The sequence below is a fragment of the Carcharodon carcharias genome, chromosome 12 (assembly GCF_017639515.1).
Source record: "Carcharodon carcharias isolate sCarCar2 chromosome 12, sCarCar2.pri, whole genome shotgun sequence".
NCBI lineage: Eukaryota > Metazoa > Chordata > Chondrichthyes > Lamniformes > Lamnidae > Carcharodon > Carcharodon carcharias.
In genome coordinates this window covers 103,166,777-103,183,294 of record NC_054478.1, presented here as the reverse complement: position 1 = coordinate 103,183,294, position 16,518 = coordinate 103,166,777, and the positions used below count along the sequence as shown (strand labels likewise).

Sequence of the window (16,518 nt, the reverse complement as noted above, 5' to 3'; positions counted from 1 at the left end):
GGAGGGCCTTTCTCACCACCAGATAAGCTATGTGTTGATGCTTGTTGAAAAGTTCTGGCGATAAGGCATTCTGCCAAATGACTTTGACTGTCTGCCCAGAGAACCATCTGACAGGATCCGCCATGTCCTTTTCCTGCAGGGCCTCTAGGATGTTACGTGCTGACCACTGCGTGATGGACTTGTGGTCAAAGGCGTATCTCTTCATAAATCGTTCCACGGTGGACAGGTGGTACCATACGGCCCAACTACTTGGAGCGTTCCACGGCAGTGTGGCAACACCCATCCTTCGCAACACCGAGGACAGTAGAACCTCAGCACGTAGTGACACTTGGTATTTGTGTACCGAGGGTCTATGCACAGCTTGGTGTAATGACACACAAAGGTGGTCATCAGGATGAGGGTGATGTTGGGCACGTTTTTTCCCCCTTTATCTAGAGATTTGTATATCATGCCGCTGTGAACTTGGTTCATTTTCGACCTCCCAACAAAGCGGGTGATCGCCACAATGCAGGAGTGAGGAATGGGCCAGACCCTTTTTTTATTCATTCATAGAATGTGGGCTTCACTGGCTGGGCCAGCAGTTATTGCCAATCCCTAGTTTCCCTTGCGAAAGTGGTGGTGAGCAGCCTTCTTTGAACCAATGAAGTCCATGTGGTGTTGGTACACCCACAGTGCTGTTAGGAAGGGAGTTCCAGGATTCTGACCCAGCGACAGTGAAAGAACTGTGATTTATTTTCAAGTAAGGATGGTGAGTGACTTAGAGGGAAACTTCCAGATGGTGGGGTTCCCACCTATCTGCTGCCCTAGTCCTTCTAGATGGTAGTGGTCATAGGTTTGGAAGGTGCTGTCTAAGGAGCCTTGGTGAATTCATGGTGTATCTTGTAGATGGCACACACTGCTGCTACTGTGCGTCAGAGGTGGAGGGAGTGAAGGTGGTGCCAATCAAGCTTCTTGAGTGTTGTGGGAGCTGCACTCATCCAGCCCACTTGATTGGACCATCTCCTGACTGAGTATTCCATCACACCCCTGAATTGTGCCTTGTAGATAGTGGAAGGCTTTGGGGAGTCAGGAGGTGAGTTACTCACTGCAGGATTCCCAGCCTCTGCCCTGCTCTTGTAGCCACAGTATTTATTTGGCCAGTCTAGTTCAGTTTCTGGTCAATGGTAACCCCCAGGATGTTGATAGTGAGGATTCAGTGATGATAATGCCATTGAACATCAAGGGGCGATGGTTGGATTCTCTTTTGTTGGAGATGGTCATTACCTGACACTCGTGTGGCACGAATGTTACTTGCCACTTGGCAACTCAGGCCTGTATAATGTCCAGGTCTTGCTGCATTTGGATATGGACTGTTTCAGTATCTCAGGAGTTGTGAATGGTGAACATTGTGCAATCATCAGCGAATATCCACACTTCTGACCTTACAATGGAAGGAAGGTCATTTACAAAGCAGCTGAAGATGGTTGAGCCTAGGACACTAACATAAAGAACTCCTGCAGCGATGTCCTGGAGCTGAGATGACTTATCTGCAACAACCACAACTGTCTTCCTTTATGCTCGATACGAATGGAACCAACGGAGAGCTTTCTCTCTGATTCCCATTGACTCCAGTTTTGCTATGACTCCTTGATGCCACACTCGGTCAAATGCAGCCTTGAAGTCAAGGGCAGTCACTCTCACCTCATCTCTGGATTCAGCTCGTTTGTTCATTTTTGAACCAAGGCTGCAATGAGGTCAGGAGCTGAGCGGCCCTGGCGGAACCCAAACTGAACATCAGTGAACAGGTTGTTGCTAAGCAAATGCCGCTTAATAGCACTGCTGATGATTCCTTCCATTACTTTACTGATGATCAAGAGTAGATTGATGGGGCAGTAATTGGCCGGGTTGGATTTGTCCAGCTTTTTGTGTATAGGAAATACCTGCACGATTTTGCACATAGCCGGCTAGATGCCAGTGTTTAGCTGTACTGGAACAGGTTGGCTTGGAGCGTGGCAAGTTCTGGAGCACAAGTCTTCAGTAAAATTGCCACAATATTGTCAGGGCCCATAGCCTTTGCAGTATCCACTTGCTCCTTCCAGTTTCTAATGCGTGCCGTGGACCCTACGAACCTACACCTTCAGGCAATCTGACCTGATGGTGAAAGGGACAAAGGATCAGGTAGCCTAGTTCCCAAAGAACATTGCTTCGCTTTTGCACAATTTACCTTGGCACTCGAGGCCAATTCGAACTGGTCGCAGGTGTTAATCAGTCTGCGTACCGACAGCGGATCCAAATAGAAGACCATGACATCATCCATGTATGGGGAGGCTTTGAACTGAGTGTCTCCATTGTCTGGGATTATCACTCCTCTTATGCCCGGATCCTTCCTGATGGACTCAGCAAAGGGTTCTATGCAACACATGAACAGGACAGGAAAGATAGGGGAACCCTCCCTGACTCCAGATTTAATTGGAAAGCTTTCTGGTTCCCACCCATTGATTGAAACTGTGCTACAGATGTTTGTATAGAGCAGTTGGTTCCAGTTGCGGATTCCATCTCCCAACTGCATTTTGGAGCGCACATCTACCATGTAGGTGTGCAATACTCTATCAAAGGCCTTCTCCTGGTCCAGGCTGATGAGGCAGGTGTCCACTCCCCTATCCTGTACATAGGCAATTGTATCCCTGAGTAGTACGGGGCTGTCAGAGATCTTCCTGCCGGGAGAGCAAGTCTGGTCAGGGTGGATCGCCAACTCCAGAGCAGACTTGGCGATTGGCGATGACACTGGACAGAATTTTATAGTCCGCATTCAACAGTGAAATGGGTTGCCAATTTCTAATTTCCCCCCTTTCTCCCTTCTGTGTATAGATGAGGGTGATGATGCCTTTCCTCATGAATTCTGACATGCTGCCGGCCAGGAGCATACCCTCGTACACCTCTAGCAGATCTGGGCCGATCCAGTCCCACGGAGCCGAATGCAACTCAGCCGGTAAGCCGTCGCTTCTGGGAGTTTTACTCTTCTCGAAGGACTCAAGGGTCTTAGTCAGCTTTTCCATCTGATGCTGATTGCATCTGGGTCTTCCTTTCCGTTGGTCTTCAGCTCTTTTGTCCACATTTGGACCAAGGCTGTAATGTTCTGGAGCCCACTGATCCTAGCAAAACACAAACTGAGCGCTGGTGGGTGGGTTATTGGTGAATATGTGCCACTTTATAGCACTGTCAACAGCAGTTTCCATTGCTGTGCTGATCATTGAGAGTGGATTGATGGGACAGTAGTTGGTCAGATTGAATTTGTTATGCTTTTTGTGGACAAAAAGTTAGGTAACTTTTTACATTGTTGGGTAGATGCCAATGTTGAAACTGTTCTGGAATGGCTTGGCTAGGGACATGGCTAGTTCTGGAATATATGTCTTCAGCATTGCAATAGAAATGCTTTTGGGGCCCATAGCCTTTTCTGTATCCAGTGGAATGAATCAAATTGGCTGAAGACTGGCGTTTATGATGCTGTGAACTTCAGGAGGATGCCGAGATAGATCATCTACTTGGCACTTATGACTCAAAATAGTTGTAAATGCTTCAACCTTATTTTTGCACTGATGTGCTGTGCTCCCCCATCATTGAGGTTGGGGAGATTTTTGGAGCATCATCCTCCAGTTAGCTGTTTAATTGTCCACCATCATTCATGACTGGATGTGGCAGGACTGCAGAGCTTAGATCTGATCAGTTGGCGTGGGATCACTTAGCTCTGTTTATAGCATGCTGTTTCTGCTGTGTAGTACATTTGTGGTTCTGTGTTGTAGTTTCACCTTATTTTTACACATGTCTGCTGGTTCTGGCATGCTGTCTTACACTCCTCATTGAACCAGGGTTGGTCTCTTGGCTTGATGGTAATGTATAATGAGGGATATGCTGGGACATGAGGTTACAGATTATGGTGGAATATCATTCTGCTGCTGCTGAAGGCCCACTGCACTTCATGGATGGCCAGTTTGGGCTTCTAGATGCTGCGATAACTGAAATTTTCAAGACTGAGATTGATAGATTTTTGATAGATAAGGATATTGGGATTTGTAGGAAAGGTGGTTAATTAGAGCTGAGAGTTACAGATCTGTCATGATCTAATGGGCTGGCGGAACAGACCATGGAAGTGAATAGTCAACTTCGGTTCCAAAGTTTTTCACGGACTTCATAAGCTTTATCATTAGTCTTTTTAAAGTGGATGCTCACTGTTGATGTCAAAAATAACCACCAGTGATGAAAACCCTAGAACTTGCATGCGAGTACCGATGGGCAGATCATCTTCCTGGCAAGATAAGTGTGGGTCACAGCCAACGGTATAACTTGGGTCTTGTTAGCTGTGCTTAAACCAGTTTCAAAACAGATGTGCAGTACATCTGAAGCCTGATAATTTTTGTCACTGCCCCAGTTATAGCTTATTTTGTTCTTCTTCCAACTGTTTTGAATATTCGTAATATTCTCTTTTGCAATTTATATTGTTATTTATCTTTGTTTGGTTTTGGATTATATTTTCAGGTCTTACATAATAGTTAGAACCTAATAGTATTAATCTACTGTGGATTAGTTCTGAAATGCCAAAAATTGGACAAAGATAACAATGTAAAGATAGTGCTTGAAGATACATTTACATGTAGGTCCTTCAGGGGCTGATCATCATTGCTCCAGGGATTGAAAAGTGCAAAGAAAAAAAGAGATATAGAGATTCAGTGCACTAAATATCTGCTCCTTTTCATTGCCCCAGCATTTCTGGGGTTTCTCTCATGGGTCAGAACAGTGCCTGTGCCTGCAATAGACCAGTGTAAATGAGGTGGAAGGAAGCATTCTCATTCTCCTGCCTCAGGGACCTGTCACTGGGGTACCCAAGAAGGACTTAGGACCTTGTAATTGGATCACTCTCAGATTGCAAGGGACTGGCCAAGTAACAGCAGTGACAAATAAAAGGTGATAAATGGAGCAACAATAGCAAAACAGCTAAACAATGAAAATGATGTAAAACAAAAGGACAAAACAAGAATTGACCAGTATCAGTGAATCTTGAGCTTTAAATTGTGAGTAACAATCATTGACTTATTACTGTTGTTGTTCAGTTTGAGTGAGTGATATATGATAGATTAGTACCTAAGGTCATATACTGTAATAAGCTTATGAATAAAGTTACAATTGTCTAAACAAAGTTTTGACTGGCAAATGCTAAAAAGCTAGAAGGTAAGTGGGAACCTTTTATTTTTGGTATGCTATAGAAAATTTCAGGACTTTGAACCACCTGACCGCTGTTGTTCTTCAGTAACCTGATGGTCATGAGGCCGACAGCCAGGCTTGTAGCTATGCTCCTCTTTCCATCCCCACTGCCTGATGCAATGCTCTATCAGGGGATGCAATAAGGACATGTTAATGACTTGGGAATATACAAAAACACTGAGTAACCTGAATCTATCCAGAGCAGGACAGTGGGAGGGCCAGGAAAATCACCTTCTCAGTGGCAGCAGGTTATGTCTTACAACAACTTGTAAAAAAAAACTCCATTAATATTATCAATGGATACAATTTGTACAAAGTTTGTACTGTGCTTGCAGTTTGACTGTAAGTGTGCTGTTAGGAACAAGCCTTTCCTATTGTCAGCATAAGTATTGTCCAGACACATGTGAAGGACAGTAATAATGAAGTAATTTTAAAATATAACCAAAAACATGAAAATGTTTTGAATTTAGAAAGCATCAAATTTTAGATTTTGATTATATTGTATCATAATGAATTAGAGTGCTGTGTGATCAAATGAAATACTCCTAAGCCCTGCATAACAGTATTAAACTCTTGTATTCAAATTATGGATTGCAAACCTTAAATTATTTATTTGTATTGGATCTGAATTTCCATAGGATTCTCTTAACCTCCTGTTGCAATTTCAGCAGGGGATCAGCAGAACCCCATGAGAAATGACATAACTGTGTTTCTAGCTGTCTGTTTCTCTGGAGGTTCTGGCCATGTCACACCAGAGAATGAGCACAGAAATTCCTGACATTTGTATTTTACACATTTGTCATTTCCACAGAAGGGGTTGTCTTTATTTAGTGATTCCTTACAGGTGGTCAGCTTTTTATATTGTGTGTCTTTTTCCAAATGATCACATGATTAGACTGGCTACAGATCAATGGTAACAAGTTCAACATTATCACGGTCCAGTATGCATAAAATGACCCTCAAAAACTTTCTTTAGACAATTGTAACTTTATTCACAAGCTTATTACAGTATATGACCTTAGGTAGTAACCTACTGTTATCTCTATTTATTCCTTTAGAAAAACAAATTTAACTGGGAATATACAATGAAGCAAGAGGACGAATTAAATAAATAAATAAAAGAAATTATTTGTTTTTGAAATGTGAAATAAATGTAAGATGGATGAAAAATATCAGAAAAGAAGAGCAATAAAATGAATGCCGGTGTCAATGAGAATTGTGGAAACCAACAAGATTTTGGGAAAAGCATAGACATGCCATTAAATGAGATTTGCTGAATTGTAATGGACTTTTTTTCTATTATGTCTACCACATGTTGTGGCAGCAGCCAGGGTTGACACTGAGCCTATTATTTTGGTCTTTACCTGTTGAACCACCAACATCCAATTTCAAAGTGTTTAGCATTATTCACTGTTTTTTTAAAAAACAAATATTGACTGGATTTTTCAATGCAAGCTAAACCATTTTGCATTTGGCTATAGAAATAATATCAAAAGTAATGTCCTAAGTATTTGGTTTCGGACATTAAGACATATTCTAACTAAATAATGCAATATTTAATCAATAATTTTCTACTTTGAGTCTAAAAAATACCGCTTACGAAGTTAAAAGATGTTTAGTACATTTATAGGACCTTCCTTTGTCTATTGTCTTGACACAGAAGCCACCATGTGTATTTTATTAAACGCAAAATACTGTGGATGCTGGAAATCCAAAATAAAAACACAAAATACTGAAAAAACCTGAGTTTTTCCAACATTTTCTGTTTTAATATGTATTTAAATGGGTTAACACCCCAAAAAATAATGGACAAAAGAATGTTACATGACTTTGTTCAGCATTTATCTACTAATATTGAAAACAGCTACTTCTAGGTCATGGACTTGGCTGCAGTGAATACTTGGCCCTTTTTTGTATTGCCTATTGTTGTCTGTCTCTTTTGTCATCTAAGACCACATGCTATCCTCTGGATGACAGGCCAGGCAGAAAACCCACTGCTAATATTGTTCCTAACCCAGTCACTTGGAAGTTTTGCAAGAACATGCCAGGACAGCTCGCGGTCTAATTGCTCTCCTTCCCTGTGAAGAAGCAGTTGATATCTGCTCAACATCTTGCTAGAACAATATGCTTGAGATTTGACACTTAGCATGTAAGAAATCACAGGTACAAATTGTGTTCCATCAGTAAAACTCCCATCAACTTTAATAGAATGCTTTTCAAATTCTTTTCATATTGACACTGAGATTCTTGTGATTCCTTTATATGCTATTCTTGTGATTTCCTTGTTTGCTATAAAATAATACAAGACTGGATTCTAAAATTTTGGGAAGGAACAAAATTAATGGATAATATAACCCCTAAAACATGATATTATTGAAGGGGCAGCTCCATCTAACTCACCCTTCCCCTTCTCCTCTTTATGTGGAAAACTTTCGTAACTTTTTAGATAAAATTATTTTTGACAATATCAAAGTTGTTTTTTGATAGAACAAGACAACCTGGCAGAATGGTTTCACAGTGCTCCAGCTGCACAGTGCTGTGGGGGTTGGGCAAAGGCTCATGCCACAGGGCCACACAGTTACTTCCCAATCTCAGCAATGTTGTTGGCAAGAGGTGCTGAACAGCAGGGATGGAAGAGAAACTGAAGGATGAATCACTTGGTCAATTTCCCATACCTCCTATAAAGAGCAGCTTAGACAAGTTAAAAGTTTAGGAGCTGCTTGCCTGCTTAGTTCTGGAATGGTACATGACTTAGCTAAGTCTAAGAATAGGAAGAAGTGAAATTAAGAACTGGGTAATTTTTTTAAAAAAAAAGCTGGACATATAAAGTTATGCAAAGGCGCTCACAATCATAGCTATGATGTCTGTGGGGGAAACTTTCCATGCCCGGTGGCGTTGGGCGTCATGGCAGAAGTAAGCAGACAATATGGCGGGAAGGCCAAAAATTGGTTTCATGCCATTGTGAAACATGTTTGCAACCATCTGCTCCTCCCGTCAATGGCGGGCCATGTTTCCCACCACCGAACATTGGGAAATTCATTGTAATATATCTACATCTCATTACAAGCCCAGCTCGCTGGAATCTTCCCCCCATGCTGGGTCATCCGAGCTCGTTGATGTGATTGCGCGCTGGCATGTTTCTCAACAGCATTTATAAGGTGTGCAGCTATCAAGCTGCACTTTGAGGTGAACTCGAAGGTGAATGCATAGTAACATTGCGCAGCTTTCACAAGGGTCATCTGTTGGACCTCAAGATTGAGGCACCACGCATTCAGACAAGGGCACAGGCAGGACTCTTTTACCCAGCTGGCTGACAGTGTGGTGTGGGGGCAAGGGCTGCCCTGCGGTTAAGGTGGGTTGGGGGGATGTAGGGTGGGGGGGGCAAGGGCTACCCACAGAGGATGTGGCTGATGATACCTGTGAGGCGGCCTCAGAATGCAGCAGAGAGAAGGTACAACAATGCTCACGGTGCAACTCGCATCTTGGTGGAGCAAACAATCAGAATGTTGAAAATGAGGCTCCGGTGCCTGGACCGCTCTGGTGGAGCACTGCAATACAGCCCACAGAGGGTGTCATGCATCGAAGTTGTCTGCTGTGCCCTTTCCAACCTAGCACTGCAACAGGGAGCGGAGCTGGCTGAGGAGGAGATGGAGGAGCTGTGCGTCTCCTCCAATGAGGAGGATGTCAACAGGGATGAGGTGAGGAGGTCCTCTATGGCGACGATACCAGCAATGAGATCATCGCACTGTCCAGATGAGGCAAGTGCACTCGGGAGGCCCTCATAGCTGCTGGATGATGTTGACTGGCAGTGAGGGGACACCATAGATCCTCATATTGCACCTGTGAACGTTTGATTCCAGTCTGGCTGATGGCAGCACTCTTACCCCATATGATAAGGCCCCTGTCATGGAGATGCAGCTTAGGCCCTAATAGTCACTAGATTCCAGGAGGATGATGACGCAGTGAGGACACTCCATAGTTCTTCACATTTTTGTGACTGTCTGATTCCTGTCTGGCTGAGGGCAGCTCACTTGTGTTCTGTGATCAGGGTCTTATCAAGAAGATGCAGCTGTGAAGCTTTAAATGCACCTGATCCTTTGTCAGCCTTCAGCACCTGACCCCTTCTGGAGCACAGCATCGTCGGTCACAGATGCTGAAGAGATGGGGGGGCCAGTCCCCACCTCAAAGGTGCTGAGAGCACACCGAGAATGATGGAACTCTGTGACGCCTGCACGTGACATTCTGGCAGCAATGACAAGCACCATCGAGGTGCAGGTATCGCTAATGTGTCCAGTGAGTGTGAAGCTGGGCCATCACTTTGGTCTGAAGGTTACAACACTGCACAGGGAAGAAGCCCTTGACTGAGATACCTGCCTTTCTCTTCTGCAGGAAACAAGGTTTCACATCTGAACTACATGAACACTGCTCATCAGAACAGGAAACCATAGGCAAGGAGACATCCTTGGCAGTTTAGTAACCTTTGAAGTGGCAGTAATTGAGATCCCTGTGGGCATGTGATGGTTTGTGAGTTGAGAGTGATGAGAAGAGTCACCTACCTTGGCGGAGAGGAGGAGATCATTCATCCTCTTTCGGCAGTGGGTGACTGTCTTCTTCTGCAGGGTGTTGGCTCTGATCACCACTGCCACTGCCTCCCAAGCTGAATTGGTAATGTTGCTGCCCCTTCTGCACCCAGAGCTGGGGTAGAGGACATCATGATGGGCCTTCATGGCATCCAAAAGGCATACCAGGGACTGAATTGGGGCTGCAGTCTTCTTGCCTTTCGGGGCCATATCTTCTATGCAGCTGTCCTGGGCAGAAAGCACTGAGAGGTGTGTGCATGGCTGCACTTTGGATATGGCACCTGGCATGAGGAAGCAACAAGGTGACAACTGAGAGCCTGACTGCCATCAAAACGATGTGTTTCCTGGGAATGCATTATTAATGAGGCGGGATTGGGACAATACAGCATGAATAGCTGCCATTGCGGCCGATGGATAAAACGTTCTTTTTCCCGCCTGCTACCGCACTTAGTGCAATCTGGGATGACTCTTCCCTATGATTCTCAGTTACTATGGTTTGAATTAAGGCACACAAACTGATACTCATATTCCATGCGTTATCAGAAAAAAATTACATCTTATGAACTTCTTAATGACTGTTTTTATATTTTTTGAATGAAACAATGAAATGGATGAATCACACCTGGTTCATTTTAAAACTGACTGCAAGCACTGTCTTTGTTCTATTTTTTCCAGCCTGTGCTGAAGTTTTGCTATAATTTTAACAATGATGTATATGATTCTTGGTTCCAAAGGTGTGACCTTAGACGCGCAGACTGATACTGCAATATTTGCTGAATAAGTATAATCAGTTAATCTGCACCCTTTCATAAAACGCTCTCTTCAGTCTAAGTTGTTGTCAGTAAGTATGTGTTAGTAATGATAAATGAAGCAGCCTGACAATTATAATAAATGTCTCAGTGGGAGGTTTAATAAGGATGTCATGTTAGAAAAATCCTAAAATATGGAAATATATGACATTCAGATCTACTTCACATAATTCCCTCATCTTAAGATAGATTAAATCAATATAACACAAATATTCAATTATTTTCAGGCTTCATATTTTTGCTGACATTTTTTACAACAGTCTTTTTCTGGATATAAAAATCTTAAATTATTATTGTATAGAATTACATTTCCAGCACAAAGAGCATTGGGTCAAATTAACCATTTGTTTTTACATGCAATAATATTAATAAATCTTTGATAGTCTTATTAGGAAACAGTTTTAGGAGATAGTTTAAGTAAGTTATATTTGTATGTCTGGGTGCTAGGAATGAGTTTTAGCTTTAATGTTTAAGTTTGATTTGTATTTCTATATTTGTGAAGGTTAAAAGGTCAAATTGAGTTTTAGTTTCACTTTAAAAGGTGCCTGCATTTCTAATGAGAGTTTTACGACGTTGCAGCTAAATTAAACAACCACAAGTAGAGAAACTGGGCTGTTGTCTAGCAACAGAGGTCCAGAGAGGCAGATCCCTCCCACAGACACACCCTGAAGAATCTAGAAACAGCAGTTTGATTTGGAAGCTGTATGATTTCAGTTGGTTTTGAAAGTAGCTGCCAGGAAAGACTGGAGTAAAGGGGAAAGATAGCCAGTCCCAAGCTAAAGAAAAGTCCCAAAATTCAGGGGAGTGGAACAGAAGAATGAACCAAGCAGACCTTCTAGATAAAAGGACAGGAACTGTTAAGTGAAGTTAAGAGTAAAGAACAGAAAGGAAGGCTTCAAACTTCAAGCTGACAGAAAACAGATTTAAAGCGAGAGGCTAGAAGGTCCAAAGAGATGGATGGAGGTCTGTAATTCTTTGCTATGGGCATGTGAAGCAGTAGTGTACTGTTGACAGCTGAGTTAATGAGCGGGTGCGTGGAAGAAAGCTTGAATGCATTTGGTGACCCAGGGGAGAGGAACATCAGAAGGAGAGCTTGAAACCCTGGGAGTAAAGGTGTCTGAAAGAAAGTGTCGGTTTGGGAGAAGATTCCAAAGTGAGTTCTTGGAGAGTGGAGATTGGAAACCCTAATGTGAAAGATGGAGTTCCATGAGAGTGGATAATGAAATTTTGTAGGTACTGTACTTTACGCTGCAGAATTAGAACCTCCCATATCGAAAACTCTAGGATCAATTGATCAGCTTCCCATGGCTATGTGGCCAATTCAAAAGCTGAGTTGGTAATTATTGTGATTAACGTGGATTCAGAGCAAATTGTAAGAATCAGATAGTCACTATTTAGTGCATTGGAAGTGATTTAGGCACTTCTATTCAAGTCTTTGCTTATTAGGAACTGTACATTTGTAAGTTTTGGTCCAGTATCTAACTGAATATGTTTTCTCATATAGTGTGTTATATTTCAAGTCAATTTTATATCATCAATATTTTTGAACAAACATTCCAGTTCACGGGAACTAGCTAAAATATCTAAGTTTTTGATTCCAAGTCTGTCTACTGTCATTTTTCATTTTCTTTTGCCTCTCATCACTGCATTAAATACAGGGATATAAGAAACTTCCATTGTAACTGTGAAGGATTATAAACCTTCTTAAAAATCGTAAATCATGTCAAAGCTCATCATAGGACACGAGCCACATAAGGACATAAGGAGATGCTAGGACAGGTAGTCAAAAGCTTGGTCAAAGAGGTAGATTTTAAGAAGCATCTTAAAGGAAAGGTAAGGAAGCAGAGGTTTAGGTGTGGAATTCCAGAGTTTGCAGCCTAGACAGTTGAATTTCAGGAGTGTAGTGCTATATTGGCATCTTCTTAAAATTGGGCTTGGTGGGAACAGATATGGTGGACAGTGCTGTGTGCTCAGATCTGTTGATGCTTAGGTTTTAATGGGATGTGCCCTGTTGGGGGCAGGACAGGGATTCTGATATTCTCAGATCAGACAACCCATGTGAAGCTTTAACAAATATAAATTTATTAACTTACTTGGTTCAGATGAATCCCATTGTTTTCATGGAGAATGGTACTGGTGAAATGTGGAAGGAAGCACAAGGATGCCAATATAGCACTACACTCCTGAAATTCAACTGTCTAGGCTGCAAACTCTGAAATGCCACACCTAAAGCCCTGCTTCCTTACTTGTCCTTTAAGATGCGTCTTAAAATCTAGCTCTTTGACCAAGCTTTTGACTACCTGTCCTAGCATCTCCTTATGTGGCTCAGCGTCCTATGATGAGCTTTGAGATGATTTACTATGTTAAAGATGCTTTATAAATGCAAGTCATTATTGTTTTGAATATTGTGTTGTATTGGGTTGCTCTGAGGTGGGCTGGTCAAATTCTAATGGCAAACTTCCCGATGCGCTGGTCAAATTCTAATGGCAAACTTCCCTGTTGATCCCTCTTGTGGGTGCTAAGAATAAAAAGTACTCACTTCTGAAAAAGCCACTAAACCTGACCCACAAGTGCAAAATAAATCAATCATAACGATGGTACTGCCTACTCTCCCTTTGTACATTGAGCTAACACCTGCCTTCTGATCCAACTGTGTTGTGCTCCTCATACATTAGGAATCTATGACACTGCATAAAAGTTGAGACAGTGGCAGGGATTTTATGGGATGATGTTGATAACCCCGCCTCCACCGATGATGTAAGCTTGATTGAATTTTACAGTGATCAGGCAGGGAATTGCCTGCAGAGGTGACTTCCACCCTTCTAAGATAGGATGTTCTGCCCCTAAGAGCTGCTGTCCAGAGGGCTAGCAGCTCTTCAGTCCCAGCAGCGCCACTGAGAGTGGTGACAACTGGTCCCGGACCAGCCACCATGGGGGAGGCCGCAGAAAGTAGGTAAGTCAGGTCAGGCTCACCAGGCCAATCAGCCAGGCCCTGGTGGTGGATGGTGGTGGGGAAGGGGCTGGTCCTGAGGGTGGGGGGAGGTCTTTCAATGGGGGTAGCCATAGCGTGCCTGATTAGAGGACCCTCACTCTTCACCCCCAAGCCTGCAGAGAAGTTGCCAGGATATATCTAGCAGATTCGCCATGTAGCAAATTTCACATCTGCCGTCACTGGTAAAATACCAGCGTGAATGAGTTATTAAGTGGCCCTTAATTGGTCACTAAAGAGCCTCAATTGACCTGAACGGGTGGGCTGTCCGTCACCTTCTCCGCCAGTGATAAATGTCAACAACAGTAGGAAGGTGATGGATACAATCCCACCCGACATTATGCCTCGCCATCCCCGGCTACCCACCACTCACTGGAAAGCAATGCCACCAGTCGAGCCCTGTGGACCGGATGCAAGAAGTTTAATGATCTCACATGAGTGGTCAAGATCAGAAAAACATTCCATGGATGATACATGGCACATTTCATGATGACTCAGGGACTGAGTGAGAAGATGCACAGGTTTTGGATATGGCACTGAAGGTCTTCTTTTATCCATTGGATGATGGCAAAGCCAACATCTATTGCCCATGCCTAATTGCCTTTGAGACAATTTGCTATGACATTTCAGAGGACAATTAAGAGTCAACTACATTGCTGTGTGTCAGGGGTCATTAATACATCAGAACAGGTAAGAACATCATATTTATTTTCCTAAGTGATTAAGATGGGTTTTAAAGAACAATCTGGCAGTTTCATAGTCACCATTCCTGATATTAGCTTTTTATTTCAGATTTATTTAATTAACTGAATTTAAGTTCACCTGCTGCCTTATTGGGATTTGAATTCTTATCTCCGGATCATTAGTCTAGATCTCAGGATTACTAGTCTAGTAATATTACCAATATACAAATGTACCCGCTGTACCTGGTGTAGAGTGTAGAGAGGAGGAGGGATGACCTGCAGGTAAAGGAATCCAACTCAACATCATGTCCCTTCTCATCTTCCTGTCCTCTCTCCTGCAGCAGGTGGTGCTGGTGTACCTGGCTTCCTTTCCTTCTGCCAATTCCTCTGCAGAACAAGGGGACCCCTAGCAAGATGCCCATAGCCAAGTGCTCCCTTTCCCTTGGTGAGTCCTATAAGGTGTCCAATAAGGTAGAGTAGCACAACACTTACTCTATGTCACAAATTCCTGGAATAAACATTGATAGAGTGTTGGTGAGATACTGATAATGTGCCCCAGAAAGTCTCCCGATGTAATTCAAAAGTCCTCTTCAAACTTCCAGCAGCAAGTGAACAGTAAAATGTAATAAAAATACCTGGAAAAACTCAGCAGGTCTGATAGCACCTGCAGAGAGGAACACAGTTAATGTTTCGAGTCCGTATGACTCTTCAACAGAACTGTTGGGAGGGTTCACCATCTGTCAAAATGCGCTCTTTCGTGCATGCGTGCGAAAGAGCGCACTGCTCCCTGAGGCAAAGTGCTGTCTCAGGGAGATTCGTGACAGGTAAGTATAGTCTAAAAATAGATAAATATTGAAATTATTAACATATCCCCCTCATGTGACAATGTCACACAAGATGGGACATGTTAATAATGAACACATAAAATTTATTAAATGTTTAAAAAACGGACATGAAACTTCATCCCGCCAGTGGATGAAGTTTCATGAATAACCTGGAGCCCGCTGGGACTCCTCGCCTGCCCGCCAGCCTTAAGCTTGGACAGGCAGGTCTTTAATTATCTTAATGAGCTTGCCAATAGCCTCAATTGGCCACTGACAGGTCAGCAGGCAGACAGCTAATTTTGCTGTCCGCCCTCCTTCCTAAAAATTTAAAGGGACCGGGATGATGTCAGGAATTCCTCCCAACCTCATCCTGGATCATTTTCCCCTTGGCGAGTGGGCCCCGCCCCCAAATCACCAAGGGGAAAATCCTACCCATACTGTTCCACAAAAATTGCTTTTAATCAATACTTGATTGCTAAATCTGCCAGTGAGGTACTCAGTGCCCCCAGTCAAATGATGGCAGTCAGCAACTAAGGCCAAAATCGCAAGCTAAAACCAGACTTTCAAACAGGCCTGCCTTATTTGCACAGTACGCATCTGGTGCCCATTTTTATCCTGGCACCAAAATAACCCCCTGAAACTACAACACTGAAACAGGTCATTTGATCCAGCTGATCTATACATGTTTAATGGGCTATATCTTGCTGGGAAAATTATGATTTGTTACTGAAGCATGCCATTATTAATACACAATTGGCCAGCAAGTTCAGGGTGAGTGTTGGCTGTTCAGATGGAGATGTGAGATGCCTGCAGAGAGAGGAATGATTGGAGCTGATAGGTGTTTACAGCTGAGGCGTGCTGTGCAGGACAATGCTGGGTAAGTCAGAGTGTGGGCCTTGGCACCTGGAAGTGTTATGCCACTTACCTTTACCACACTCCTGAGGTCCTGAATCCTTTTGGTGCACCGTCTCCAGTTTGGAGTGACCACACCCCTTCTGCTTACTTCCTCGGCCACTTCCATCCACGCCTCCTTGGTTGGAGAGGTGATCTCTTCCTCCCATCCTTGGGAGCACTTAGCTCACTGCAGCCCTTCACAGCCCACAGCTTTATTCATTCATGGGAGATGGACATCGCTGGCAAGGCCAGCATTTGTTGCCCACTCCCAATTGGCCTTAAGAAGGTGGCAGTAAGCCAGCTTCTTCAACTGCTGCTGTCCATGTGGTGTAGATATACTCACAGTGCTGTTAGGAAGGGAATTCCAGGATTTTGACCCAGGTAAGAGTAGGAGACCTAAGTAGTCTTCCCAAGTCTCTTTTCCATTCCAATTGTTGCTGCAGCCTCAAAAGACCACATTGCTGGGGAGCCTTGTAACTCATACCATGGACCCTTTAGTTAAAA

The 16,518-nt window shown here is 43.3% G+C and overlaps 1 long non-coding RNA gene across 1 annotated transcript in view; it reads left to right on the top strand.

Moving 5' to 3' along the window:
• Nucleotides 1-13,445: 13,445 nt before the first annotated feature.
• LOC121285267 overlaps nucleotides 13,446-16,518 on the top strand; it is a 40,178-nt gene continuing 37,105 nt past the window's right edge. Inside the window, exon 1 of the long non-coding RNA XR_005944623.1 lies at nucleotides 13,446-13,577. This is a non-coding gene — a long non-coding RNA (uncharacterized LOC121285267). The remainder of the gene's footprint in view (nucleotides 13,578-16,518) is intronic.